The 18,253-nt window shown below is 38.1% G+C and overlaps 1 protein-coding gene across 1 annotated transcript in view; it reads left to right on the forward strand.

Moving 5' to 3' along the window:
• The window catches only part of BCAS3 (BCAS3 microtubule associated cell migration factor), a 368,528-nt gene that overhangs the window by 90,824 nt on the left and 259,451 nt on the right, over positions 1–18,253 (forward strand). The window lies entirely within an intron of this gene.

The raw sequence follows: 18,253 nt of genomic DNA on the forward strand, positions 1-18,253 counted from the left end.
GGGTCCCTGCGTATGTTGTTCTTGCCTCTCTGCTTCACATCTTTCATTGTAGTAGGTAAGATCTGTAGTGGCTCAATAAAAGTGAGAAAGAACTGGTCCTCCTTTGCCACTTGTTGCTGATTAAATCTTTGGGACGCAGGCATGAAGTGCTAACTGTGTCCTTGTTCTAGTGGTAAAAACAAAAGCTATGATGTGAGCCTGCTTAATCCATTCTCTTTGCTAGTTGTGTTGGCAGCTTTGGTGACAGAGTTTGTTCTGGCCTGTGGGCACGCTTCTTAGATGACATTCTTGTTCTGATTTTGGAAGTGTGCTTAATAAATCTGATTCCAGGTTTCAAGTTCAGGTGACTTGGCACTGTTACTTTTTTCTTTTTTAATTGCTAGAATATGAGAATTTCATGTATTGTTTTCTTCCATAGGAAACTGGCACAGTTTTTCCATATACTTTATTATATGTCAAAATCATGATTTATTTATATAATGCCATATATGCCAGTGGCTGCTTTTGGGACTCACATGAAGATAAGGTCCCTCTTCTGAAGCACTCATAATTCAATTTTTTTTTTTTAAGACACCTATCCGGTATTGAATTAAACGTTACAGTAGTAATTTAGCATTGCCAAGTGCCATGGAAGAGATGCTGTGTATGAACAGGAAAAAGGGATCTGATTTTGCGGTATATTTGCTTAATAAGTAATGCATACACATGGTATGTATTTATTTTTTACCACAGCCCCATCCCATGCAGTGATGCTTGCACCACAGTGTGTGGCAAGGGTACTTGCATGTAAGAGGAAGGAGCTGTGGGGCCCTGGGGCAGGTGATGACCAGAAATGGGCTCCTGTCAGCAGCATAATTCATGCAGCTTGGAAATGGCCAACAAGCCGGATGAATTTTGCAGGGAGCTGTGGCTGATAGACTGTAGGCTGGGCGCTGCAGGCACGCAGGGTCTTTTGAGTGGCAGTCACTGGATGTCTTTTGATTATAGCACTGTTTTGCAGTTGATCAGGAGGATAATAGTATTCCTTCAAGCTAATCGAGAAGGTCCCACGTCCAAGAAGAAAGCCCCAACTCTTAGGCACACAGAAAGCATTGCGAGGGAAGCGAGCTGCGCTCTGGGAATATTTGGTGCGTATTTGAGCGCCCATCTGATCGTCTGTGCAAAGCAGCTGCTGCAGCCAGGGTTAAGAGCACCATGGCCACTCTTTTCATTTCTCAACAAAGGCAGGCAGCTTCTAACTTTTAGGAAGACTTTAAGCCTTTTATTAAAACTTTGTAAGATGAGAATAAATAATACAAGGAAGTGAAGTAATATTAATAGACTGGGGGACTTTATTAATGTACCTCTGGCATGTATATTGATGTAGTGGAAACAAGAGGCTTATACTTAGAGAGGCTAAGAACAGTTACTTTAATTCACTTGTTAAATGAAAATCACATTAAGCTTTTGTGTGGATGCTTCTGCTTAGCGTTAACATTGGCTTGATTTATTTTAGCTTGAATATTCAGTTTTGGATGAATTGAAGACCAAGTTACCGTGGACAGAGTGTCCAGACAAAAGTTTAGTGCTGTTTACTAATTCACATTAGGTAATTTAGATTAATTTTTCAGACTCTGTGTAGATATGCTCCCAAACCTACACATCATATTTTTCCTGGTTATATTTTTTTCCCTGAAGAAAATTTGGATACCTTTAGATTGGTTCCAGGAACAAGGCCTGTCTTCATAGGGTTACAGTCAATACTCGTTGGCCACACAAAAATAATCTAGGATGTTGTTAGCTCCATGGAGTCGCAGATAGTGTCACCTGCCTGGCTTCCTTTTTTTTTGGTGAGCACATCTGCTCTGTTACTGTGGTATACAGGACAACACAGCCTTCCACCTATTCTTGGAATGGTGATTTGGCCTTTTCCATGCAATAAAAGATGTTTAGAAATGTCAGTTATGTACAACCAGTAACAATTGTACAACCAGTAGCAATTTTCTGTTGTATAATATTAAAAAAGCAGTATTGACACTAAGGTCTGTATTTACTATGGTTGAGCTTTTACCATAATTATAACGTAGCCAGGATAAAAAAAAAAAGGGTAAATATTGTCTTGGTTATTAAGATGCAGCGTTGTGCAAGAATTTATCACTAGGAGGCTTTAAACTTTTATATATATATAATATTTTTATATATATAGTATATATGTATATATTTATATAATAAAAAACCCGGGAACAAACCATTTGCAGAATCTAATAGTCATTACAGTATTGCAGAAGAATCCTGTCTGCTACATAAAATATATTGACAAGAACTTATTATGTAAACTCTGGATGAAGGTGCCCTGGACTAAATTTTGGAAGTTCACAAAAGGAAGGAATACGCCATAGGGGGTTACTTAAATTAAGATGTTTACAGAAAAGCTTTTAACGTGTTGATGATACACTTACAGTTCCTGGCAGACTATGCAGGGTCTGAAATGGGGAGGGGAAGTGGGGAGAGGGAAGGGAAAGGATGAAATGTTACCAATTACAATCAGTTGCTCAGTGGTAAACTGGATTAGTCTAAACTAGAGAGTGTCTAGACTGGAGACTGAAGGAACCGTACAAACATCCCCGTTTTTCATTATGTTATATTATTAGGCGCTGTGATTTAGAAAGGAGGAAAAAACCTCACCAATTCTGATGTCAGCCGTAGTCCATTAAAACTAATTCACTTTGTTCCCTCTTCCATCGTAGACATAAGAGATGATTGCTAGTCACTGTTGTTAAAGGCAATAAATACACTGGGCTACAGAGACCTCTGGCATGATCTGTTGTGGAAATTTCTGTGCACGGCTTCATTCAAATGTTTTGCTTTATTGCTATTCCTTTTAATATTGGTCCAAAGTATTCACTGTTTTACTTTCATGTAAGGCCTTGGGACTCGAGCAAAGCTGTGGATGCAAATACCCTGAATTGAGATAGTACCGAGAATTAAGGCTTCAATGTGATTTGGGAGGCATTAGGTCTGCTCCCTTTTCTTTTTTGGTTTGGGTTTTTTTTTTTTTTGGTAGGACGTTTCAATATAAAGCTCTAAGGGTATATATTATCTGGAAGTTGGTTTTCCACCTCTTTACAAAAGTGGTTATTGATTGATTGATTGATTGATTGATTTTATATTTGGTAATGAAAATATGCCCTCCACACGTAATCAAAGTGTGTAGTTTTGGAGGGCTGTGAGGTGCTATTTCTTATCTTTTCACATACTAAGCCTGAAAACTGAGAAGAGGAGGGTGTTACGTATTTGAAAAATACAGCAATATGCTATAGCTTTTTCTGCAATATATAATTGTCTGTATTTTTCTTCATACTCAAGGAATGTATTCAAAAATAAATTAGAAATTCTGGCTTTCTTACTGTCTTAATTTGTAATAATCTGATTCTTCATTTGTATCTACAATTTTAAAAGGATGTGGCCTCTTTTTCTCTTTTCTAATGGATTTCTTTCAAGTATGTTCAGGTTCCTGATTCGCTAATTGTATTGCATTTGCAATCCTGTGATTTCTGAAAAGGTATTTTCATTGATTGTTTTAAACACATTAAAAAAAAAAAAACCCCACAAATTTTTTTTTTCAAAGATATATTAGTAACTTTTGGGAACTCCATAGGAAAGCATAAGCTTTATGTTTCACTCCTCTGTATTTGGTTCTTCCATGTGATTTTGTAATGCATTTCTAAATAGTTTCTAAATGCGTAGTTTCTAGAATATTAATCTTCTGGTCCCTGGATGTATTTAAATGGGCTCTGGACTGACACACGTAGAAACGTGTATTATATGTACACAAAAAATTCTGTTCCTCTTGTGTGTGAGGAAGATTATGGAAAAATTATACAAGTGCTATCCATTGCTAGTACATGTTCTGATGAGAAACCACCAGCAAATAGTTAGCCATTGTTTGCAGGCCGCATCTCAAAGGAAAAGTTAAAAATACAGTAAAATTTACATGACGGAATAACGCTGCAAAATGAACTCAAAAGAAAATACTGCTTGGTTGACTAGCTGGCATGCAAGCTGTGGTGTATGGCTTCTATTCATAGATGTGAAATTAAAGGATGCAGTTAAACACAGTTGTGAAATGTCCAGTCCAACAGCTGCATTTAGTTTGTTTTTCAATTTCTCATTGCCTTTCTTGTTTATTAGCTGTGACTCTGAGGTCAGAATTAAAACAAATATTTTAATGGCAGCATTTATGATGTTGGCAGGGAGCGCTACGGCTTAGTCCTGCGAGTTGGACAAGACTCGCGATGGGTGGTGCGAGGTAGTCCTGCAGGCTCGAAACGGAGCCACGATTGGTGAGACTTCTCCAAGTGTAATGTCTGTAAATCACACGACCGATAAGCATCGTGGAATCTGCTTTTTAGTTCTCGTAGCAAACTGGACGTGCTTAAAGGGTCTTAGCTTTAGGAGGCCAGAAGGGAGGAGTCTTTTATAGATTTTAACATGGTAAAACCGAACAGAATTCCTCTCTTTGTTTTGACAGATCCAAGGTATAAAGGTCTTTATGAACTGTGATAATTAAAACCAACTTGTGTGTAAATTATACACATCTAGTCATACTATAGAAATTGTTATATATGCTTTTAAGAGTAGTTTTAGAGTCTGTGGGGCTGTAGTTTTATTTTAGTAAATTCTCTTTACTTCACCACATTTAAAAGCAAATTATAGATGTTTTATTTGGGCTAAAGCTGAATATTAGTTGCTAAATACATTATTGTCCACACTTGGACAAATTCTGTGCAGCCATAGATAATACAATAGAAATAGAATCCGTAAGAAAGGAACGAAGATCAGTGTTTCAGAAATCGGTTCCAGACAGATAGGTTTTTACCTTCTGTCATTTCTATTAGCCAAGTTTCATGATAAACTGTAAGCTTCCCCTTCACCCTCTAGGAAAACAGAAAATTTTATAGACATGCCAAGCTTAATTAAGTTTTATAAACACTGAAGCTAAAAGTATCAATTTTTTTATTTTAACTTTTTATTTCAATGTGGAATTTTTATATTTTTAATATATAGACATTTCTTACTAGTATTTCAAAGAAGTAAACAGTAAATTATTTGGATTTTGAAAGTTACATAGATCAAGGGTTTAGTGCAGATTACACAGTGATAAAAGTTACAGAATTTCTTTTCACATTCGTCCTAATACTAAGACTGTAAATGATGCTGGGCTGTTAAATGTGACAGGAGACAGTTGGTACAGGCTCTCAGTCTAGACCAGCTGCTCATCTTGCTATAGCAAATGTTATCAACAGGCCTGGGAATCACCAAACCCCCTGTTGGTTAACTCTGTCTGTACCTTTAGTATTTTTTTTTTTAAGGCAAAAATATTTGCCTACAGTAGTATCTTTTGTCTACAAAATGTGGCTCATGTGGGACAGGATTTTGGAGAAGATTACCAGCAAAAGGAACTTATTTCTCAGTATTTGGAGTCAGTGTTGTAGCTGACAGGTGCATTCTATTTATTTGGTATGGTTTAGGGTCATAAAATTGGGATTTTCTAGGATTTATAGAAATATGAAGCACAAAGATGAATATTCTTTTTTAGATTAACTTGAGTTATTGATTGGACTAGATTTGATGCAACAAATAAATGTGTGTTTTACCCAGAGGCTGCCTTTTCCTAGAGTCTGAAAGAGAAAAGGAAGTCAAATTGTGTATCAAGGTGTAACTAATAAATCACAGGTTTTTACTTTCCCGAGTTTGAGATTTTGATTCCAGTGAACACTGTGAAGGTATTGATACAATCAAATTTTTAGATGAAAATAATGTATTTTGTGTTTGTAAAACTTCTTTGTTGCCTAAGAAAGTGCTTACTAGTTAAGGAGACTTTTGTTACCAATACCTACATGTTCTGCAATGCTGAAGTTTTCAGCTAACAAATGTGTGACCAAACTTAGCTGGTTTCTTTTTTTTTCATGTCTAGGAGAATATTTGATAATCCCTTGTAGGTATTCCAGTTAAAACCAAAATTTACCGTATGTCAAAATTATTGATCATCACACAGGTTAATCGTGTTTTTTGGCAAGCTTTTGGTATGATATATGGATGATAGCTGTGGTTTATAGGTTAAATTTTAGATGGTTGGTGACAGTTTTAATGAACACTTTAAAGTCATATTCATTTTATTGCCTCTAACATAATTTCATTCTGTGCAATTCACTAGTTAATGGATAGTCTGTTCATTTATCTAGTGCATGGGTCAATAAGTTTCTTTCTCCTTTCCCTGTAGAGGGGAGGGCCAGATCCTTTCTAGCTTGCAAAGGAAGGTATGTTTTATATCACTTGTTCTCCCTGACATGCATGTTGTGGGATCACAGTTTTAACAGCAGTCCCACAAATGAAGGGTGCTGCAGGCGTGCACGCAGGCAGCCTGTGCTCTATGGGCTCTATGGGTATGTGCTGCCTTCCCTTCCAGGCAATGCTAGCGATTTTTTATTTTATTTTATTTTTTTTTTTTTTTAAACAATACCAGCTTCGTAAGACAGGAGGGAAGTTACAGCCTACTTGTATTTTACACTGATCTATGCCTTGGCATATGCTGCAGAAGGAAAATTTCCTATGAAGATTCGGCAGAAATGCCATTTGTTGCCTGTTGCAGTTAATGTGTGCGTTTTGGTGGCATAAGTTGTCTCAGGATTGTGGTGGAGTCAGTGGCGGTGGGGCAAGAAGGGAGTGTGCCTTGTAAACCTGAGAGATCTCCACGCTTTCTGGCCGCTGGATTCGTGCAGCAGTTCTGTAAGTGGGTGTTAGGGTGAATAACCTCGGTGTCTGAAGTAAAATCCCCCGCCTCCAGTTGAACTCTGGTAGTGTTTTTCCAGGCAGTACGCTGCATTTCTGCCAGGTTGCTGAGATACTTAATTCTCAGCCCTTATAGAAATTTGAGACAGTTCATTTTTGTTCTTAAAGCTGGCACCGTTCCTTACAAACATTTAGAGGGATGCCAGCTATCCACTGTGGTGACTAATCACACGGCTATACTTGCTTTGATTTTTATGTATTCTTCTGTGCTGTTGGATTGGGATAGCCTTACACAAGGAAAGAACAACTTTTGGCTTATCCTGAGAAAGAGAACCAGACTATCCTTTGCGGAAGATAAACTGTGTACATCAAACCCTCACAGGACTAACATACTTACCTGTTGGTTTTAACCTTTACACAGAAGGGTACTTGCAAGCTTCATACTGATTACTGTAATAGTCTTTGGTTACAAGGTCTTAAGGATGCATATGTGTGAATAAGTGGATTGCGAAAACATGTATGTAGGTCATTTTCACAGTTAATAGATGAAGTGTAGAGAAATTAGCCCAAAATTTTAGAAAGGTCCACTAATTCTGAGAGTCTTGATACTAAAATTTCAAGTTTGATTTTGGAGGATGCTAGGACATCTATTACTGTTCTGTCCATCATCAATGTGAACTGCAGTACTGCTTTTCCTCTGTAGTTCCACTTTTATAGAAGCCTCAAGTTATGCAGACTAATGTAGTGAATAATTTTGGATGTTAGGCTGAGCTGCTGAGGCAAGCAGAATGGGAACTTGTACTTAGGTCTTAATTCCTGTTTTTCACCTGTGATAATCAGCAGTGCAGAATCTGGACTGGCCATGGCCTCCTGTTCTCCGTGCGGGGTGTCCTGCCATGGTTTTCAGAGGAGGTAGTCTGGGTGCTACGAGCCCTGTGGGTGTAGCAGGCTGCTGTTCAGGTACATGTGCCTTCTCCTCTCTTCTGTGGTGAGTTTGGCACAGCCTTTGACATGGATTCCTTCAGAAAGTCGTAGTTGCATAGTAACTGTAATAGTACAAGCCAGTAACTCATTACAGGACTGCAGGACCTCCCAGTTTCAGATTTTTACTTTTGTTGTTGAGCTGGGATGAGCCCATTTGGACTCAGACTGTAGCGTTAGACACTGCTGATGAGCAGCAGAGCTGGCATTTCTTTGCTCTTATGCCTTGTTACTGGGAGCATACGTACAAATGTATCTGTTACTTGTATTTGTTTTGGGAACTGGATTAAGAGTAGAAGTTCTCACACCTATTTGAAGTTTGTTTAAATCTTATTCATTACTGTCACTATAAGGTTTGTGCTTGTTTCTCAGTTAGGCTGGGGAGGGAAGGCGTCACTGCCAAGAGCTGTATCTCCAGAAAATCCAGTAGGTGGCTGTGGGTAGCCAGGAAAGATGAGAATTATCCTGTATTTGAATTTTTTTAGAGGTTGTGCTTCAATTGCCGATTTGTTAAGGCAAGTAACTAGACTCACAGACTCTGAAAAGGACATTCTGTTACAAAAGTGTAGTGGTGGTCTTCTCTTGGGACACCATTTTTCAATAAAAGCTTTTCTCTGTGCATCTTAAATGCAGCCATAGAAGTGTTTGCCAGCTACAGGGCTCTGTTGTGGCCTCTTACCATTTTAGAGGGAGCGATAGACACAATATTTTTTACTACAAGCCCTTAAAACCAAACTGAAAATACGATTTTTTTAAGTAAAACATTACAGCTTCAATTTGGCAGTAGCACCAACTTCTAAATTGGTGGGGTGGGGGAGGTACATTCTGATATACATAACGTATTACTTACATATTTTGCATAGAGAAGTGTCAATTCATCCATCTACCTTGCAAGTTCACAATGGGATGTGCTCTTGGACCAAGAGAGCTTCTGTATTAGGCAGGAAAGATAATAGGATGTAAGGCTTATCCTTGCGGCGGTAAGGGCAAGACGGTAAGAAAGATTCCAAAGAAATAGGTTTAGAGAGGAAGAAAGGAGTTCTCAGTGAACAAGAAGTGGGAGACTTTTCAATCTGTGGTAGCTGACTGAATGAATGGTGGCATAATTCCAGCAGTGCAAGGGAGAGGGGCTAGCAGAGCAGTCTGCAAACAGCGCAGAACCCAAAGAGCAGAAATCAAAGCTGTGGGTACAACTTCAATCCAGTTTATTAGCAGAGGACAGGTTGAAAAGAAGGGTATGTTGGAAATGAACTGTAAGAAATTCAAACTTTTAACATTAGGGATTGAAAGCTAACTTTAGGAAAATGGAAGGATTGAGAAGCTGTCACTCATTCAAGGTCACGCAGCAACTCAGTGCCAGAGAAGAATATTACATAGGATCCGTGATTCTTAATCCATTGCTGAAACCAGTAATGACATGTCAAATTCAGTTCACTTTGGTACTTTGATGATGTTGTTGTTTAATTATGGTAATTTTACTGTCAAAGAGAGAAACTTTTCAAATAAGATACTCAGTTAGTAAATAGCTAATGGTGCTGTTTTATAAATATCTGTTTCTTTTTTTTTCTTTTGAATGTGGTAAATAAATGATCTGCTTTCCAGAAGTGTTACTCCTGCCAGTATAGCAGCTGAGAGCTGTGAAGTGCAACACATCTAAAATTTTAAATAATTACGCTTCCTTGGCTACAAAAGAGCTTTTCCATCCATTAATAATGAGAAAATTAATGTTGGACCAGCAGTAAAACAGATTAAACTGTATACCCCTTTGGATGCCTGACTGCACCTTTAACAGACCTGAAATTCCTCTGATTATTTAAATGTTCTATATTGAAATGTGATGGTGGCCTTGAGTTAATAGTTAAAGAGGTCTAAATTGGAATGTCTCTGCAGAAGTTTTTCCCATTGATCAGAGCAAGTGGGCAGAAAAATACCTTATTTGATTGTTGGGAAGCATTGATAGCGCCTCACAGATTAACAGAAATTTTTTTTTCTTTCTATTTTTCCTACCTAAGGTGTACAATCAGTCTTTTATTAAACAGGTAGATTAGTTAAGGTTTGGAGATACCTTTTATAGTGGCAAGTGCTGTATAAGCTAATTTATTGCAGTACTGATATGGCTGCAACCAGCACCTCGTCTGTGCTTGGACTTTCATAATGTCTGCAAATTTTCTCTCGGGTTTGCAAGATTAATCTCGTTCTGGAACATCACCTTCCTGGATGTGTCATCTAGAGTAAAAGGAGCTGTAATTATTTAATGACAGAGTAACTCTTGGTTTTTTCTCTGTTTATTTTGACTTCTGTTTTTCAACTTGAATTATTGCCTTTGAAGACAAATGTGTTAAAATTAACGTAATGGCATCATATTCGATGAATTGCAATTACAAGGATTGTGTCTCTATATCACATATGCTGGGCCAGAAGGTGGGACATAATTGATGATCTGTAGCTTGCAATCATTGCTTTATGGTTTGTTTGTGAAGGAAAAGTGTTAGCAGTGGAATTTTTTAGCAGCAAAAGTGTAAATAAGAGGACTTTACAGAGAGAAGAAAATCTAGTCTGTTTTAACACAAAGTATGCTTTGAATGACAACAAACAAATTGTCTCCTCATCGTGATTAGCCAGGTTGGCATCAATGAGAGTGCCCTCTTCATGAAATAATTTCGGTGCTGTTTTCTTCTGTATTTTTTAATTCCATTTGTGTACATTCTTCTTTTTTCGTCTTCTTCTTTAACACCTCCCTGCTGGAAACTCATTTTTATTTTATGAAAATACTTGCCTAAGTCTAGAGCATTTCCTACCTGAAGGTGGAAGATTTTAGCATACGTTGAATATTTAGGAAATTCTTGGTAATTTAAATTCTCCATTAAATAACTACTGCATTTCAAATAGCTATGATTTAGATAAGTATTCTTTAAAAACAGTCTTAAATAAACTCACTCTGTTTTCTGTGAGTTTAACCCTGGAAGCACACTGAACAGGCTCTTGAATCTGAGAAGAAATGCATAGGAAATCCTCTGATCATTGCTATACAGCATCATGTCATTTGGGTGGAAAAGTGTATTTAAAAGAGGGCCAGTATGGAGATTTGCAGTGCATTAATTCTCCTGTTTTTAAATTTCAGAAATACGTCATTATCAACAGCTTAAATCCATTGCTACTTGACTTTTTAGAAAACTTTCGTATTTTTTCTAATCTAGAGCGTCTAACCTATTATCTCCAAAGAAATTTATCCCCAAATCCGGATTTAGTGGTGGTTAGTGACAGGAGTTGCTAGGAGGTTTGAATAGCGCCCAGTTCCTCTTTTGAAGGTCTGATACTTGAGGAGGGGGAGAAGGTAGGAAACATTTATGTTTCAACATCATTGAATTGTTGTCTTCGTGCAAATAAGATACTGTGCTGCTGGAGAAGTGTGATTAAATCATTGTGCTTCATCATCTACCTTTTGCCACAGACAAAAGTAATATATAAATAGTTGATTTCCATCTATGTACCACTTATAAGCTTTTTTCCTTACTAGTGAAAAGTCTGCTTTGGTAAGAGGCCTTGAGGAGGATGGTCTTAGGCCTCCTATCTTGGGATGTCCTGTTTCCGTAATTTTTCTAACAGTTTCAGTAGTTTTTGTAGTCTCCTATTCCTCCCTTCTAAGAGAAAGGAAATATTGGTGTCTTAGTTTCTTTAAGCATTAAAAATACACAATTGTCCTAACCTAACACTATTCATGGTTGCTTTCTATGCTACTGCAGAAAATTTCACGGTTTACTGAAGGATGGCCATTGAGTCACCTTTTTATGATCATCTTTTTATAGACATTTTAGTCTACCTTTTTACAGAAATTTTACATTTTGTTAAAATTTGTCAAATTTGCAGGTAAATAAGCTGAATTTCAATATAATGCTGAATACATTGAAGAAGCTTGTGGGCACACTTGTGAATTTGGATTTGTTTGATTCCTGAATGGACTTTGTTTTGGTACATGATAGTTTTATAATATCTATTAAAATTATTATCAAAACAGACATTTAGGAGAGCAGGCATTGTTAACGAGTTGTTAACTTCCTTTTGGATTGAAGATGCACAACTGTATGAAAAGGGTAAAATTGGTTCCTGTCTTGAAGTTAGTGGCAAAAGCTCTGTAGACTTCAGGGAGGTCAGGATTTTACCCTCTCTCTGTAACATGTACTTTGTTATTCCAGTGAAAAGAGAAAAACACAATAATATATTTCAGCAGTAAAAGTGTTTACTGCAATTTCTGCACCTAACAAACCCCACCACGCTAACGTAACGGTAGTGGCTGTGGGTTTGGATCCCTCTTGGAGAAATTGCGAGCAGGGTTGAAAGAAAAAGGAGTCTGTTCCCTTTGATCTTTTGCCCTCATTTACTAAGCTGCCCTCAGTGTGTGTCCTTTTGTTTGGGGAGGGAGAAACCCATCCTGATGAAGTTTTAGTATTTATTGGGCCATCAGCTGTAGGCAGTTAATGTTGGAAACAGGTGAGTAGTTTTTTAGTGTATGAAGCATACAGCTGAGCCACCCATTGGACATGGTAAACGTCTGCCAGTTTCCATACATCCACCCCAAGATCCAAATGTTCAGATTAAATATATAATTGTCCTAAGCATGTTATGGTGTATAGAGATCTCCAGAGTATGATCATAGGTAATTATTTATTCAGAAAATGATTTTTTTAATGTTTCTTCTCTTTATTTTGACTTGCTGGGTTGTTTTTTGTAGTATTTATTTTAAAATATTTTGGATATCTTTATGTACTGGTGTTTAATTTCTGCTGAATTTTGTTGTTAAAATCAGATTTTTCTCATTTAGTTAAGTTTTTTTTGGAGACCAAAATTTGTAACTGTGGCATACGTGTTACACTTGGAAGTATACATGGGCTTAGGAGCACTAATATTTGGCTATATTTTGACCAGCATCAGACTCGGAGAGGAGTTCAGTGAGTATAAATAAAGCTGCTGTTCATAGGCCAGGTCATTTGTTTCATAAAACTTTGTCACATCTTAACAAGATACGTACACAAGTGCTTTTGCAAGAGAGCTGCAGAGGAATAGAAATCTAGACATTTAGCATGCGGAAGGTAGGAGAGCCGAGCGAAATGCCCGTGGACTGAATCAGGAGCAACTGGCAGTCGGCGCGATTCCGCTGAGCTCTCTGAGCCTGTCATTGGAAAACCTACAAAGCATAGTAGTAACATTGCGTAGTATCTGTGCTCATATTAAAACACAAAATCTGAGAAGTTGTCCATATTTTTTTATCACCGTGTAGGTAGCGTATTTGTGCAGTGGCTACGCATGTGTGGGGATGTAAGAATTGCCTTCCTAAATTAAGTATATCCATGAATAAGTGTTTCTTCCGTGCAGATGGATGCCTGTGTTCCCAACATTTGTGCCCTTGGTGTTTTTAAAACAAATCCAACACAGCTTGAACGTGTTGAGTTCTTCGGTGTGTAATTACTGAATGACATTGTTTTAGAAGGCAGAAAAAACCTTCTGTTACTCTGAAAGATGGCATTATTTAAGGCGAAGTTGCTCATAAAACTTCAGCCCAAGGTGAAATTGTGTGTGCCTCATCTGTATGCATATAATACGCAACTATGCAATTAGATAGGTGTTATAAATAGGATGTGGTGGAGATGCTCAGACTGCTCAGGTTTCCTAGATTTTATAGCAAGTACCCAACCGAGATTTGCTGCTCTCTAATTTTGCCGTTTGGGCTAACCAGCTGACGCCTGGTTGAAAAGAGTTATGTTCCTACAAGGCCACAGAAGCCTTAGTATTCAGCCTCCGTCTCCTTCGGATTGTGGAGAACTCTGTGTACCATCAGCAACTTCAATCCCACCCTTTAGGCCAACCCTCATCTATCAACCCCGGGCTGAGAGCGAGCGAGAGGAAGCTCCCAGATAAACATACAGCAGCGCCTAAACTCCTAATCACTCTGGGCTTCCGCTTCCAGGCCCTATAATTAGAAGTCCTTCTTTTTCTTGTATTCCCAGTTGACGCAAATGCTTTTTGTGGCTTGGCACCTCATTTAGGGCGTGGGCTTAGTTTATGGCCAGGCCAGAGTCTGGTTTAGTCTTCTGATACTGCATAAATAGCTCTTAACCCACAGTCTACATCTGTATGGGTTTTTCCTTTTATGCTTGTATTCTCTGTATTTTTTAGCGTTTCTATCTTGAAAGCAGCTTATTGTTTCCCCAACAGAATGCACGAAAGAAAAGTAGGAAGCTGTAAATTAGGGCAAATGTATCTGTCAGGTAAAACAAAGCTTCGGTCATTGTTTTTCTATCTAGGGTATCTGTTCCTTTTAAACTGGATTTTAATCATCTCTGTGGATTTGAAAAACCACGCGGTAAAACAGTCATTAATTTAACCTAGCTGCACCCCTCCTATTACGGATAAGCAAAATCAGAGTTTTTGCAGTGAGACACTAAGTAATATCTGCTTTACACATAAATTTCCACTGAGTTCTGTGTATGCAAGACTTTCAATTGATTTCAGATGTTATCTGTTAAACAGGGATTAATGCCAGTTTGAAAAATAAGCAGGAAATCCTTGAGAATTATTCACTTTTCATCTATGATTATTCATACATAAAGTACATCATAAGAGAAAACATTTTGGACTGAACTTATGACAGCTTTAACCCATATTTCCGTCTAAACAGCTTTTTGGGAAAACTGTCACAAGGTCTTTAGAAAGCAGAGTTGATTTTTCCTGCACTTGAAAGTGAAAGTGAGGTAACGAGCAAGATTCAAGTTCATGTTTCTCTACTGGGATTAGGTGTTTCTGCTGGGGTGTTGCAGCGGCCTTTTGTGCAGGGAGATGGAGAGAGAAATGAAATGGCTGAGCTGTAATAATTGAAAACTGTGATTCTTCAGTGTGCAGTAATAAGAGCTGGAAAATACCACACCAAAACCCAAGTCAAATGTTGTAAAACATCAGTGATTTATTGTTTGAATAACAGTAGTAAGTAAGATATTTCAAAATGCTGTTTTATAAATACATGTTCTTTCACATCTGTGGTATTGTGCTTGGGACCTCTGTGTTGATACAAGTTCTGCAAGTATATATTTGTATTTCAAATGCAAATGTGAGTATGAAGGGTCCTCCTTTAACTTACTGAAAAATAGTCGCTGAAGTAAGAGAAGGGCCTGTTTTCCCTTGGCTTTCATGTAATGAAGTGTATTTATTCCAAACAGTGACAGACAGCAGGATTTTACATTAGGCATGCACGATTGCCAAATCAGATACCACCCATCTTTCTATTTTTAAGCCAATTCCTTTCCACCCACGAATGTATTGTCTTTCACCTCTGTACTCCTTCAAGTTAGCAAAACCAGAAAATAAAAAAAATACGCAAAACCTGAAAAACCCAAAGGCAGCACACGTTGATACGGAACCGAGAACTAGGTGCATCATATGGAACTGATCAGACCTGCAGACAGGCCAACACGTTTCATGGCTTTATTTGTTCCGATACGGTGTATGTCGTCAAAAGAACAAACAGGTACCACTGTGCTTTATGGATTTGTCTGGCGTACGTAGCTGTGTATGGTCCCAAAGTGAGCTCTCTAGCAATGCCTTGCTTGGGTTAAGTAGAGATTACAGATTTGGGAAAAAATCTTTTGTGAGGAGAGGGGTGGAATTATATCACGTCTGTGTACCGCGGGGTTTATTGCACCGGCCGCAGACACCTGCGTTTCTAGCCAATACTGGAAACGAGATACTGGTTAGCTAAACAGCCGATAGATTTGATGGACAACGCAGTATGGTAATTCCTGTGTTTTCACTGGCTCATGATTATTATGCAGCTTTCTGTCTCCAGCTTCCAGACAGATTTTTGGCTCGTTTCAAGTTAGGTTTTTTTTTTTTTACAGTCTTCATTGCACTCTGCCATGTGATGAGATACACATGAAGGATGCTGTGCTCAGATCTCTGAGTGCACTCAGCTCTGCGTATATATGTATAAAACACTTCTAGCACTTTGGGAGAAGAAAAAAAAAGATCTGGGTTTGCTGAGGCTGTCTGTTCACTGTTGAGAGAAGCCTTATGTATTCATCTCTTCCAGCTTCTCCTTCTCCAAAGGTTGTTTCCATCTGGGCTAAGAGAGAGCTCAAAAGGACCAAAAGCACACTCAGCTTCTATATAAAGCTATCTAATGTGTGAGGAGAGGCAAACATGGGAATACAGAATATAAATCCTTACTCTGTTGAATTAGATCTTTTGGAATATCCTTGCTCCAGTAACAGTGGCAGCCCAATTCTAGCACACAGACCCCTGTTTGCTTCCAGGTTTCTCCGCTGGAAATGCTATATATTATTGAGGACCGCACACTTCACTAGAAGGGAAGTGTATTTTGTGGTGTTTCAGAACAGAATTAATGCAAATTGTGTGCATAATCCCACAGTAAAGACTTGGCTGACTTGCACTTGAGCAACTTTAGCTGTATTTCCTATCAACACAGTCACTACAAATCAAGGAAATTGCCAGTTAAGCCAACATTAACATCCAGACCAACCTCAACTCACATGCCTTACCGCCCAAACATAATACCCAAATGCACTCACGGATTTCTTAGCTCCATAACAAACTCTCTTTCATTTCTAACACTCTGAATCGGAGTAACAGCCTGTAACAGTAAAAGTATGTCTGCTGGAGGGAATCTTGCTGAGGTCAGATTTAAGATTTTGCCTTTGTGTGATTTTGAGGAAATGGATGTGTGCAACGTGGGTGGCCTCATGCTCTGTCCAACCCCTGCCAGCATCAGTGGTCAAGCTGAGAAGGAAACTTGTAGGCAATTTTGTCTCTAAATGCAATTTGAATTTCTCTCTGGTTTTGTAACTTGCTGCTGCTGGGCCTCGTCATCTTGGAAGTTACTTGTTTCCCTTCACAAGATCCTTATTTCATAAGAGTTATGGTCAAAAGAAACTGAGGCGGACACCTGTTCCTGCTGTGTTATCCTGTTTGGAAGCTTCAGGACTGTGAGCCGAGGTCTGCCCACCACCCGCTTCAGCCTCGAAGGAGGAGGCGGCACTGGGGACTGACGTTGGGCCCAGAAGGTCAAGGCTTTGGCTGCTGAAATTTTTCTGTTTGGACTTAAGGGAAGGGAAATTCCAGGGTTGCCAAGGGGGGAAAACACTCAAGATACTGATCTAGTGATTTTTATTTTATTTTGTACTGCTGCTTTAGTAAAAGAGTTAATTAAACTTAATCTTTACTTAGAGAGTGTTTCTCTGCTGCTCCATGCACGTGAGGATTTTTCTTTCCAGTTTAATTCTAAAATATTGCACGGGGCATGTGCTAGGGCTTTAGTGGTAGCGTGTGAGAGCTTTCAAACCTGTACTGTATGTGTTCGTTTAGCAGCAGTGAGCAGAAGAGGGAAAGCTGAAATGTGTAATTAAGCTGCAAACACTCTTTTATGACAGAAATAAGGTAATAATTTATCCTTTGAATAAGTGTTGTGTAAAATGTGGAGACCTAATTCTCTTCCTGAAGGGTAAAAGACTTCAGTTATGCTTTATGTGGAGAATCAACACAATAGAGCTATGTGGAAAATCCCGGTTTTCTTTAAAAGATGGGTACCTTGAAAATTATTTAGAAGGCACTTCAACATAGCTATTAAACTGCTAAAATCACTTTGTACTTGACGTTAATTAAATGTCGGAGGATTAGTTTGGGTGATAACTTCTTAAATTTCATTAATAAGCGTGGTAATACGAGTATCTTTATACAGAAAAATAAACGTGGAGTTTGTTTACTGTACTCCTAAATTCTGCCATGATGCTGTACTTTTCTTATATGTATGAAAATACTTACTTTTTGGTATAGAACCTTAAACTTTTATGGCAAATCGACTTCAAAGATGCTTGTAAATGTTTAAAAACTGGGTTATGGACTGACACGTACTGGGAGAAAAAAGTAAATAGCGTCTATAAGTTACTGTGATTCTGCTGGTCTCCTAATTCAATCATTTCAATACATCCATCAGTGACCTGTTTTCAATGAAGTTAGTACCTAATTTAATATTTCACTTGAAAGCTCTCAACTCTGATTTGCTGCCTTTCAAGCAATAAATCAGACAGTTTCTTTCATATACATTTATAAGAAAAATGCTTCTTCAGGATTGTTTTTGGTATGGGTTGTTTTGGCTGGGTTTTGATAATGTCTCTTCTTCCAAAAATTATTATTGTGGAAACATCAATCTTTTTTATACTGGCTCTTTCCCAGTGAAGAGCATTTTGGGGTTTCACTCTATCATTAATCACTTCAATGCTTCATATTGGTCACACAAGTTCTTAGTTTCAGTTGGAATATTCCTGGATTTTTCAGTGGGCTTTTGTAGATTTGTATTGTAATACTTAAGTAGTAATACTGTTGATATGATTTCAGTTGAAGTTGTGATTCATTTTTACAAAGCGAATTCCTTTCAATTCAGTAATTTTCTGCAACTGTTTTCTTTTTTTTTCCAGAAAACAAAATGTAAGCCGTGGTA

Source organism: Leptosomus discolor, chromosome 18, assembly GCF_034619465.1.
Source record: "Leptosomus discolor isolate bLepDis1 chromosome 18, bLepDis1.hap2, whole genome shotgun sequence".
Classification (NCBI taxonomy): Eukaryota; Metazoa; Chordata; class Aves; order Leptosomiformes; family Leptosomidae; genus Leptosomus; species Leptosomus discolor.